The 12,947-nt window shown below is 41.8% G+C and overlaps 1 long non-coding RNA gene across 1 annotated transcript in view; it reads right to left on the reverse strand.

Moving 5' to 3' along the window:
• Nucleotides 1–6,699, reverse strand: part of LOC138853779 (uncharacterized) — a 293,182-nt gene extending 286,483 nt beyond the window's left edge. Inside the window, exon 1 of the long non-coding RNA XR_011392934.1 lies at nucleotides 5,672–6,699. This is a non-coding gene — a long non-coding RNA (uncharacterized lncRNA). The remainder of the gene's footprint in view (nucleotides 1–5,671) is intronic.
• Between the last annotated feature and the right edge of the window lie 6,248 nt (nucleotides 6,700–12,947).

Raw genomic sequence — 12,947 nt, forward strand, 5'->3', positions numbered from 1 at the left:
GAGGGAAAGGAGGAACTGATGGAGAGAAAGAAGGAACTGGGGGAGGGAAAGGAGGAACTGGCAGAGAGAAAGAAGGAACTGGTGGAGAGAAAGAAGGAACTGGTGGAGAGAAAGAAGGAACTGGTGGAGAGAAAGAAGGAACTGGTGGAGAGAAAGAAGGAACTGGTGGAGAGAAAGAAGGAACTGGTGGAGAGAAAGAAGGAACTGGCAGAGGGAAAGGAGGAACTGGCAGAGGGAAAGGAGGAACTGGCAGAGGGAAAGGAGGAACTGGCAGAGGGAAAGGAGGAACTGGCAGAGGGAAAGGAAGAACTGGCAGAGGGAAAGGAGGAACTGGCAGAGGGAACGGAGGAACTGGCAGAGGGAAAGGAGGAATTGGAAGAGCAACTATTTTCATGGTATACACTGGTACTATAATGATCATTCGGTTAACACTCTCAGTGTCCGTGACGTAGAATAACGTCACTGAGGCCACAGGAGTCCCTCGTGTAGACCATAAGCTCAGCTCACTCATATAACCTGTGAGTAGTAAATTCTGGCCTAGATATGGGTCTCACGGTGAGTGGGTACAGTATAAAAAGAAAATCCTGACAGACTATTTTTGGGTGTTTGAGGACTAGAAGTAGCTATAAATTGAGCTCAAACAGGCAAAAATATTCGATTTTTGCCGATTTTCCTGAGGACGGTAAGGCCCTCTACACCCCACTTCTGTTCTATGGGTTTTAATAGGTACGATTACATTTTTGGGATGACGTAAACCATGACCAATTATTCCAGGATATACTTTATCAGGGAAATATAGTAAATCTTCTATTGTTCTGATTATGAATTCAAAATGGAAAGCAAGTTTAATATAGGCGAGGCCTGGGAATATGATCAATAAACAGAGGAAATGTTGTATTAATCCTGGTAGAATTACCAACAATATGTTAGGTAAAAGGCCAATTTTACCCAAAATTCAAGAAATACCGTTACAAAAATAGTGCAAAATAATTATCTTCTTGGCACTAAAACAACTTTTATTCTATTAGGTAAAAGGACACAAGTGCAACTAATGTGACATATTATTGTGGGAACGTTTCGCTCTCCAGGAGCTTTATCAAGCAGTAACGGCTCGACAAAACTCCTGGAGAGCGAAACGTTGACACAATAAAAAGTCACATAAGTTGCACTTGGGGATGTAAATAGTGTGCTGAAAATATCTAGCCTAGACAGGACTCGCAGCAATGGTTTTAAGTTAGAAAAATTCAGATTCAGGAAGGATATAGGAAAGTACTGGTTTGGTAATTGAGTTGTGGATGAATAGAACAAACTCCCAAGTACCGTTATAGAGGCCAGAACGTTGTGTAGCTTTAAAAATAGGTTGGATAAATACATGAGTAGATGTGGGTGGGTGTGAGTTAGACCTGATAGCTTGTGCTACCAGGTCGGTTGCCGTGTTCCTCCCTTAAGTCAATGTGACCTGACCTGACTAGGTTGGGTGCATTGGCTTAAGCCGGTAGGAGACTTGGACCTGCCTCGCATGGGCCAGTAGGCCTTCTGCAGTGTTCCTTCGTTCTTATGTTCTTATGTTCTTGTGTCCTTTTACCTAATAGAGTAAAAGTTGTTTTAGTGCCATGAAGATAATTATTTCGCACTATTTTTGTAACGGTATTTCTTGAATTTTGGGTAAAATTGGCCAATTTATCGACTTCTGTGCATTTTATAGGGTCTCTTGTGCTCAATCGACAGAACGGAAGACATACTAGAGACAGAGCTGAAAATTTGGTCGAATGGAACAATGAAATCGACTTAAAATAGGACTCAAAAATCGTCTAAGCCGACGGTGCGTAAATTACGCCCAGACCGCTAACTTTGCACCTGCGTAATTACCTAAGTTTTCAGTCAGATTTCTTACTTTTGTTGTCATTACCTTCAAACGAAGATTCTCTATCATGGTAATATTATTAATCTGGAGTTCCCTTGCACAGTGAAAGGGCTAATGACCACTGTTAAGACCGTACAATGGTTAATGACTACTGTTGTCAAGACCATACAACGGTTACTGGCTACTATTGTCAAGACCATACAACGGTTACTGGCTACTGTTGTCAAGACCGTACAACGGTTACTGGCTACTGTTGTCAAGACCATACAACGGTTACTGGCTACTGTTGTCAAGACCATACAACGGTTACTGGCTACTGTTGTCAAGACCATACAACGGTTACTGGCTACTGTTGTCAAGACCATACAACGGTTACGGGCTACTATTGTCAAGACCATACAACGGTTACGGGCTACTGTTGTCAAGACCATACAACGGTTACGGGCTACTGTTGTCAAGACCATACAACGGTTACGGGCTACTGTTGTCAAGACCATACAACGGTTACTGGCTACTGTTGTCAAGACCATACAACGGTTACTGGCTACTGTTGTCAAGACCATACAACGGTTACGGGCTACTGTTAAGACCATACAACGGTTACGGGCTACTGTTGTCAAGACCATACAACGGTTACTGGCTACTGTTGTCAAGACCATACAACGGTTACTGGCTACTGTTGTCAAGACCATACAACGGTTACTGGCTACTGTTGTCAAGACCATACAACGGTTACTGGCTACTGTTGTCAAGACCATACAACGGTTACTGGCTACTGTTGTCAAGACCATACAACGGTTACTGGCTACTGTTGTCAAGACCATACAACGGTTACTGGCTACTGTTGTCAAGACCATACAACGGTTACTGGCTACTGTTGTCAAGACCTTAAAACGGTTACTGGCTACTGTTGTCAAGACCTTAAAACGGTTACTGGCTACTGTCAAGACCATACAACGGTTAATAACTATTGTTTTCAAGATCATACAACCGTTAATGGCTACTGTTGCCACTGTTATAACGACCATGTCACGTAACGAACACACTGGCTAATTCCACCTACCGGTGTCAATGCCTTCAATTCTTCTGACTCCAGTATATAAGCCCACGTCTTGCTGCCATAATTTTTAAAGGGGGCGGACCGGTAAGCCAGCGGAAGGCCTCGGTCAGATGACCAAAAGCTCCAGTATCGGGTCATCATGTGATTAAGATAAGCGTCAGGAAACACTTGTCCTGTTTCCTGACGAACCTTACCTAACCTAACCTGCCAGTGCGTCAGGTACATTAAGACTGCGGTTACTGAACACCTGCTCCTAGGCTCAGGGACTGATCACCTTATTTTCTACGTGTTCAGTCTTCCGTGTTGTACTGATAAAGTGGATGGCGAGGCGTCTACAAAATAAAGATAACCGGATGTTGCACACGTGTCTAATTCATCATTTTGTCAGTATTGTGTACCATTAATATACACAATGTTATAAAATCCAATCACCTTTTAACCTTCCAACAACTGTTAAAACGGCCTACAACTGTTAAAACTGTCTTACAACTAGTATAACGGTCCTACAACTGTTATAACGACCCATTCATCAGTCATAATGATCATATAACTGTCCATGCAACTGTTATAATGACCATACAACTATCATAACGACCATACAACTATTATAACGACCATACAACTATTATAACGACCATACAACTATTATAACGACCATACAACTATTATAACGACCATACAACTGTTTTATCAACTACACACTTGTTAATTACCATAAAAATCTAACGATCATTCACCAGTTCATTACAACTTTTACCAACCCTACAAGTCATAACTGTTATATCGACAATTATAACTGTTATATCGACAATTCTAACTGTTATATCGACAATTCTAACTGCTATATCGACAATTATAACTGTTTTATCGACATTTATAACCGTTATATCGACAATTATAACTGTTATAGGGTTGGTAAAACATTAAACCTGGAACCACCACCAACGAATAAACAGAGGGAGAGAGGGGGAGAGAGGGGGAGAGAGAGAGAGAGAGAGAGAGAGAGATACCTAACATTCTACATTAGAAGTCTCGTACTGTACTTTAATAGAGAGGCCACGACTTGCAAAAAGCTTCAAGGATACAATATTAACTTTCCATACCTGTATATGAAATAAATTCATCACTGTTATAATGACCTTCCTGATCAGCAATAATTGGAATGTAGGTGACCCATGTATAATCTTTCGTAACAGTCTGCCATTCTTACGGGAATGATATGTGGTCTTGTCGGGTCAACTATCACATTTCATTTGGGTCATGTCAAGTGTGTCTATGTCCATTTGGTAGTATCTTGTACTCCATCCTTCTGAACTTTGCCGCACACACATTTGTATTCTTCGAGGGAAATGGCAGTAAGGTGGAGAGCCAATTCAGTGTTACGAGCTTGCTAGTCAAGACGAGTGTCAGTCTCAGAGATAAATGTAAATAACCAGAGTGATGCGCACTAACGGCTGAGAGGTGAGCTATTCTTTTTTTTGTGTGTGTGTGGGTCATAGTTTCAAGTGGTCACAATGTTATGGTTGTGAAATTCTCCTGTGCGCTGGAGCTACTAGTGTAGCTATGGGTCTCCACTCCTCCTAAATTTCCTACATTTTGTGGTAGAATTTGCTTCGCCAGTAAATTGGATCCTTTGAAAGAGGATAAGGAGCTTTCAAGGAGATTTGAGAGATACTACGAGTGCCCAGTCTACCCTATCTGACAGTGTCACACAGTGTAATTGGCCAATTTAGAACTTTTTCTAGTATGGGCTTAAGAAGGATGTTCTATTCGCTTATTTTAGGGCTACTGAAGGATCAAAACAGTTGGGAAAAATGTATAGGTTAGTTTAGGGAGGAATAGACATCTAGTTGAGGGAGGAATAGATATCTAGTTTAGGGAGGAATAGATATCTAGTTTAGGGAGGAATAGACATCTAGTTTAGGGAGGAATAGACATCTAGTTTAGGGAGGAATAGACATCCAGAGAGAAGTATGAATATGATCGTGAACTGAATCCTCTTACATCGACCTTCTCCCCCTCCCCCTCCTCGAAGACTCACTAATGGCGTAGCGTAACATCTGAGTGGAGCACCGAGGAGAGTACTGTCAACGGGATCAATGACTTGCACGCCTTGCATAGTCGCTGTAACTTGACCATAGTGTCCTGACCGAGGACTACTTCACAGTGGGAGGATTTCCTGGGAAACCTAGCTTCTCTCTATGCTCCTTGAATTCTTTCCTCTAGCAGATACACACTGATGTCATCATAGTGTCATCATCGAGAGTGCCATCGTCCAGGGACTAGAGGCTGAATTTGGTGGCATGCATATATGCTTTTTTTCTACAAGAGAAAATAAAAAAACAAGCCTCTCGAATTTAGCTCAGTAAGTAATATATCATTTAAAACAAGTTTGAATACTGGCGAGCGCGAGATGCATCTCCAGTGTTGTGTATAAGTGGCCACAGTAAAGATGTTAACATATTATTATGCATGAAATATAAATATTATATATAATATATAATATATATTATATATATATATAATTATTTATTGGAAGTATATTCAGTGGTACCAAGATACACTTTAATGCACACATCTAAAATCGGACTTCAGAAAAAATGCAGCACAAACAGAGGTACATCGACATCCTTCACTGTAGCAATTTGTCTTTTTCTGGTTAACAATTTCACTAAAACACTTGAGAACGAAACCCATGTGATGATTTCTGGGGTTGCAAACAACCAGTGTAGGTCATTGAGACATACCACTGAGTCAAGGCTCCATCTCTAGTGCCAAGCATCAGCGAGCCTTCACTAGACGAGGGACGGAGAGAGCGACCACGTGCGGGTGAAGCACCTCGCTGGTGCGCACACACTCCGGGGAGACAGTCCCGCACATACAACCTTCCCCCGGTACACGCAGGCCGAGTTCACCAGCCCCACTGACCTCACACAAGCTCTCTACCTCCAACATCTCCTCGTCCTCCTCCTCCTCCTCCTCCTCCCCTCGTCCTCCTCCTCTCCTCCACCTCCTACTTCTCCTCCACCTCCTACTCCTCCACCACCTCCTCCACCACCACCACCACCTCCTCCTCCTCCTCCTCCATCACCACCACCTCCTCCTCCTCCACCACCTCCTCCTCCTCCTCCTCCACCTCCTCCTCCTCCTCCTCCTCCACCACCACCTCCTCCTCCACCACCTACTTCTCCTCCACCACCTACTTCTCCTCCACCACCTACTTCTCCTCCACCACCTACTTCTCCTCCACCACCTACTTCTCCTCCACCTCACCTCCTCCACACATCACCACTCCACCTATTAGCTAGGTAACCAACTTTGAAATCTTACATAATTTTGTCATTGAATTACACGGCATTAATGTGATTACAATCATATACCAGTGATAAATATAAAAAAGGATGTGGGAAAGAGATGAATATTTTTAGTACCTTCACCACCGAGAACAGAATTAAACACTGAAGCCGTGACAACTGATTATAAGCTCTGTTCCAGTAACTGTAAGTGGGTAGACACTCTGTCTGCCTGTCTGTTTTGTTTACACAGGGTTTGACAAGGTTAGGTTAAGGATCCCTACCTTTATTCACAAGCTATTTACAGGTTAAGGATTCCTAACTTTATTGGCAAGCTAAGAGCTGTTGCCTACATCAGCTCATTTGAAAGCATTTTTATTATGAAACATACAAGTAGGGAACAGGATGAAGTTGGAGCCATCTGTGGGCCAGCATTTTCATCTGATCAGCTGACTTTATCTCGTTGACATCATAATGCTGTACGAATGTGTTCCATACTCGAGTCATCCTGGGGATAAATGGTCTCAGATGAAGTGATGTTCTGGAGAAGGGTACAGCCAGAGTGAAGTTGCTGCTTTCTGCCCGTCTTGTGGTACAGAAGCTTGTTTCACGCTGTCCTCGAAGTGGATCTAAGTGTGGTACTTTGACAATATTGGCCTTGTACATAACAGTAAGGCCACCCACATCCCTTCTGTGTTGAAGGCTCTGCTGAAATGACAGATCTATCCAGGATTCTCCCTCTCTCTCTGTGTGTCAGCAACCCACACTGCGATTGGGTGATTACATTTTCCTAGACTGTAGAAAAGCACTTCTCTCACCAGAGAAGTCCTGAAATTTGAAGAACAAGAAGCAGGGTTAAAAAGCAAAGTGCTCCAGGGATGAGACATCAAAATGGGACTGAGTAACGATTGGGGTTTCGCGAGGATCAGTGTTAGAACTCCTATTGTTGATCTTAATAAATGTTAACGACTTACCAGAGAGGACCGAGTCGCATATGCAACTCTTTGCCGATGTAAAATTAACGAGAAGAGTAATAACAGGAGGAGAGTTATGAACGCCAGACACATTTCAGCAGATAGAAAATTTGGTCCAACAAGAGCCTTCCCTAGTTCAACTCCAAACAAATGCTAGGTCATGGGTTTTGAAGGAGAGGGTAGACTGGACACAGTGCAACATGGGTGGAGATAAATGCAAATATCAGAGTGAAAATGACCTGGGCATGAATGTAACACCAAACTTATTTCCATAAGTACATATAAACTATAACGTCAGTGGCATGGGCATAATTAGCAAACGTCAGAATAACATTCAGCAACTTCAATAAAAAATTCTCCAGTACCCTGTATACAACATATGTAAGCCAGTCATTGAGTACCCGACTCCACCATGAAGCCCACACCTAGTCAGACCGTAAACTCTGAAATGTCTAAAAATCTGGAACCAGGTTATTATCAGACCTGAGAAACAAGTTCCGAAGAGAAGCTGAAGGAACAAAATCTGACGACCTTTGAAGAAAAAGACTATGGGGGACATGATTATTACGTATAAAACGTAGAGGAATTGATATGGCAGAAAGAGACAGGCTGAATTAGGAGGACCAGAATCGAGGGGAAGAGGAACCTGAAAACGCAGATGAGCCATGAGGAACTATTTTTCAGTTTCAGGGTGACACTGAAATGTGGAACGACTTGGATGAAGCAATAGTGGAAGCGAACTCAATACAAAGCTTCAACGTATTTAAGTTTCAAGACACCAAAGGTCAGTAATGTCCAGATAGTTTAGGAATCGGGGCCAGGAGCTAAGGCTTAACCCCCTCAAAACCAACTCCAAGTGCAGTTCTGAGAGTATACCCACAGCACATATGAAACAGTCTCTACATACCTAGCAAATCAACCCCTCCTTCCTTCCTCTCACGATTCCCAAAGTAACCACCTATGAAACATCCCATCAACAAAGCTTAACCTAATTCCAGCATTAACAATAATTACCCCATTAAACACAAGCCCGAATGTTCCAGTTTCCAAAAGCATGACTCAAAAGCTGCAGCCTGGCATCGAACACCTAATTATAGATACCAAGACATACTATGATTCACACTTACCTATATCCCCACTACTCACTCACGAGGACACTCAGAACTTAATCACACCCTTCATCCCTTTAGCCATAAATTACCATTGCATACTTACCATACAAATAACCCACCGTTCTCTTTCATGATCCTCACTAACCACTTCAACACACTTACCCCCTCACTATTATTAGTTTTTTTTCGTGACATTCTCCCTCCCATACAAGTATTACCTCTGCACATGATTTTTCTTCACAAAGCTACGACATCCCAAATTGCGACCTGGACACACACCAATCAACCCAGAACCTCACTCTAGCCCTACTAGGAGGGTTGGGGAGGGAAGCTTAGGAACAGATATGAACACAATCTTCATAATAAGCAACAAATATTAAACTAAATGCAAGAGATGAAACAAAACATACAGGCACAAAAGACACACCTGCACTCAAGATTTTTATTCGTTCAAGGTTTCTTCCAAAACTGAATTTTCGTTACTTGAAATATTTCAACGCTGGATGAAACGTCGTTCAAATATAGGCTCTTGAGTGGTGACCTGTACTTTGAGTGCTGACCTATACTTAACTCTGTGAAGAAGTGTCTTGTTTGCTCCCGTGGACTGAACCAAGATGCCCTCCACCGAGCAACTTTACCAGCAACTTAAGGAAGAATTGAGGGCAGCGAAGATGGAGATACGGCGATTGACCGAGGAAAACAAGAGGATTCGTAGTAGTCCTCCTGTTTCGAGTCCTCAGGTCAAGAAGGGATCGTGGTCAGTGGCTGGACAGCAGGGGACGACGAAGTTGACGATCAAGAAGACGAATGGAAAGCCAGAAACGATGAAGAAAGAGACTGCTGTGGAAACTCCCGTGGAAACCTCCAACGCATTCTCGGTGCTACCCGACGAATGTGAGTCTACTACTGGGATCGTCACGACGAACGACAACAAGGAAGGTAAGAATATTGTTGTTGTTGGGGATAGCCAGGTTAGATACATGGATAGGGCATTCTGCTTGAAGGACAGGAGTAGGAGACAAAGGGTATGCTTTCCTGGGGCTGGGATGGAGGACATTGTTAGCCGGCTTGACAACATCATGAACGGTAATGGGATCAATCGTATTATTTGCCTCAGTGCTGGAGGCAATGATGTAGGCAAGCGTAGAAGTGAGGATTTAGTTAGAAAGTTCAGGACAGCTATAGACATGATTAGGAAGAAGGGGGGGCGCCCTGTTATATGTGGCATTTTGCCAAGAAGAGGTGTTGGTAATGAATGGTTGTCCAGAGCAATTGGTATTAATTGTTGGCTGGATAAACACTGTAAGGATAATGCAGTACCATTCATTGACAACTGGGACAACTTCTATGGCCGAAATGACATGTATGCCAGGGATGGGGTTCACTTATCCAGGGCAGGTGTGGGTTTTCTTGCTAACTCAGTTGAGGGGGTTGTTAGGACTTTAAACTAGGATTAGTTAGAGGTATGGGTTTAGAAATGATTAATAATGAGTATGGATATGTTGACTTATGCTCTGATATTAAGAATCTTAATAGTAACTGTCATGGAGTAACTCTGGGTAATGATAATTTCAGAAATTGTGTGAAAACAAAGATGAATAGGAAAAATGTGCAGAAGAAAAAACATATGATGGTATTTTATGCTAACAGTCGAAGTGCAAGAAATAAAATTAATGAACTACGTTTGGTAGCATGTGCTGGGAACTTTGATATCATTGCATTAACTGAAACGTGGTATGATTTAAAGAGTCGGGATATGACTGCTGAGTGTAATATTCAGGGATTTAAGTTATTCAATGTGGATAGATGTAATGGGAAGGGGGGAGGAGTTGCATTGTATGTTCGAGAAAATATTAATTGTTGCATAAAAACAGGTATAAAAATAGATGGAGCAGTAACAGAGTCTGTTTGGGTAGAGTTCGTGGAGGGTCAAGAAAAACTAATTCTAGGTGTAATATACCGACCTCCAGGCTTGGATCACGATAGAGGGAGACTTCTTTGGGACGAAATTGTTAGGGCTTCTGGACACAGTAACGTAGTCATAGTAGGGGACTTTAACTTTAGCCAAATTGACTGGAATTCTTTGACAGGTAATCTAGAGTCCAGTGACTTCATGGAAACAGTTCAGGACTGTTTTCTGAAACAGAGTGTAACTGAACCTACCAGGGGTAATAATTTGCTAGACCTAGTCTTGTCAAATAAGGAAACACTCGTGAATAATCTGGAGATCACTGAAGAGCTTGGCGCAAGTGATCACAAATCCATCACCTTTAGCATTAATTGGGAATGCAAGAATAATGATAATACAGTAAAAATCCCCGATTTTCGTTCTGCCGATTATAATGGACTTAGGGAACATCTGTCTAATCTTGATTGGGGTTATCTAGCTAATGATTTTATTGACGATAATCATACTTATGAATATGAAGGGATCTGCTTTTATGATTGTTTTCTTAATAATGTACACAGTTCCCAAAGTATATACATTCCCCAGAGAGAAATTAGGTCTAATAATAACGATCCCAAATGGGTTAACAGGAGGCTAAAGCATCTATTAGGGGAGAAAAGGGGAATTTATAGGCGCATCAGAAGAGGAGAGGTTAACCTCACTGACCCAATATGTTCAGCTTAAAAGAGAAGTAAAAAAGGCGATTAGAAAGGCTAAACGTGACTATGAAATTAGAGTTGCTAATGAATCAAAGACTAATCCAAAGGGGTTCTTTCAAGTGTATAGGACGAAGGTGAAGGAAAAAGTAGGACCTCTGAAATCTGGGAATGGACAGCTGACGGATAATGAACTGGAAATGTGTTCCTTATTTAATGACTATTTTTTGTCAGTTTTTACACAGGAAGATGTAAATGAGATTCCAGTAATTAACAATTATTTAGTTCCTGATGAATTTAAGTTAACTAATATTACTGTCACGAGGGACATGGTTATTAAACAGATAGACAAACTGAAACAAAATAAGTCCCCGGGACCCGATGAGTTGTTTTCAAGGGTACTTAAGGAATGCAAGATGGAGCTTAGTCAGCCATTAACGAGTGTATTCAATGCGTCCATCCTTACCAGTGTTGTGCCAGAGATGTGGAAGATGGCTAATGTGGTTCCTATATTCAAATCAGGGGATAAGTCCACTCCTTCAAATTACCGTCCAATAAGCCTGACATCTATAGTGGGCAAGTTATTAGAATCAATTATAGCTGACATTATCAGAAGTCACCTTGAAGAGCATAACTTGATAAATGAATCTCAGCATGGATTCACGAGAGGTCGTTCCTGCCTGACAAACTTACTGACGTTCTTCAATAGAACATTTGAGGCAGTTGACAGTGATAAGGAATATGATATTTTTTATTTGGATTTTAGTAAAGCCTTCGACAGAGTACCTCACAAGAGACTCTTAAGAAAAGTGGCAGCTCATGGTATAGGAGGTAAAGTTCTAGCATGGATTGAGGCATGGCTTACCAATAGAAAGCAGAGAGTTACCATTAATGGAGTGAAATCTGAATGGGGATTAGTCACTAGTGGCGTTCCACAAGGATCAGTTTTAGGCCCTCTCTTGTTCATAATTTACATTAATGACCTTGATGAAGGGATTACTAGTGACATGAGTAAGTTTGCTGATGATACAAAGATAGGCCGTATAATTCACTCTGAGGAGGATATCAATGAACTCCAGGCAGCAGTGCCTCAGTGTGCGCAACAAGGCCAACAGATTACTTGGATTTATCTCAAGAAGTATAAGTAACAGAAGTCCAAAAGTTATTTTACAGCTCTATACATCACTAGTGAGGCCTCATTTAGATTATGCTGCTCAGTTTTGGTCCCCTTACTACAGGATGGACATAGACTCATTAGAGAACATACAGAGAAGAATGACTAAAATGATTTACTGTGTAAGGAACTTCCCGTATGAAGATAGACTTAAAGCCTTAAATCTCCACTCTCTGGAGAGGCGTAGAATGAGGGGAGATATCATTGAAGTGTATAAGTGGATGACGGGCATAAACAAGGGAGACATTAATAAAGTACTGAGGGTGTCGAACCAGGTAAGAACCAGGAATAATGGATTTAAGTTGGATAAATTTAGATTTAAAAAGGACATAGGTAAGTACTGGTTTTCTAACAGAGTTGTAGATGCGTGGAACAGTCTTCCCAGTGCGGTGATAGAGGTTAGGACCTTGGGTAGCTTTAAGAAGAGACTGGACAAATATATGAGTGGGAGGGGCTGGGTTTGATTGGTGTCAAGGGGTACGGGAGTTATTTCTTGAGTAGCTTTAGGTAGATGTCGTTTTGATAAGGACCTGCCTCGTATGGGCCAGTAGGCCTTCTGCAGTGTTCCTACATTCTTATGTTATGTTCTTAGTTCAACAATAGAAGAGAAAGATGAGAGATGAAGAGAAAGATAAAGATGAAGGCAATAATAATTAAGAGTCAATGGAAGTTGAGAGAGAGAGAGAGAGAGAGAGAGAGAGAGAGGGGGGGGGGGAGTCACAGAGCTGGTGAGAGTTCAGGGGCTGTTTACCAGAAATGATGTAGAGAAAAAACTATTAATTATGAGGAAACTTGCCCCATTAGGATATAGAACAAGAAAACAAAAGCCACACTATATACAAGATACATTGAGGGATAAGCAATGG

Source organism: Cherax quadricarinatus, chromosome 39, assembly GCF_038502225.1.
Source record: "Cherax quadricarinatus isolate ZL_2023a chromosome 39, ASM3850222v1, whole genome shotgun sequence".
NCBI lineage: Eukaryota > Metazoa > Arthropoda > Malacostraca > Decapoda > Parastacidae > Cherax > Cherax quadricarinatus.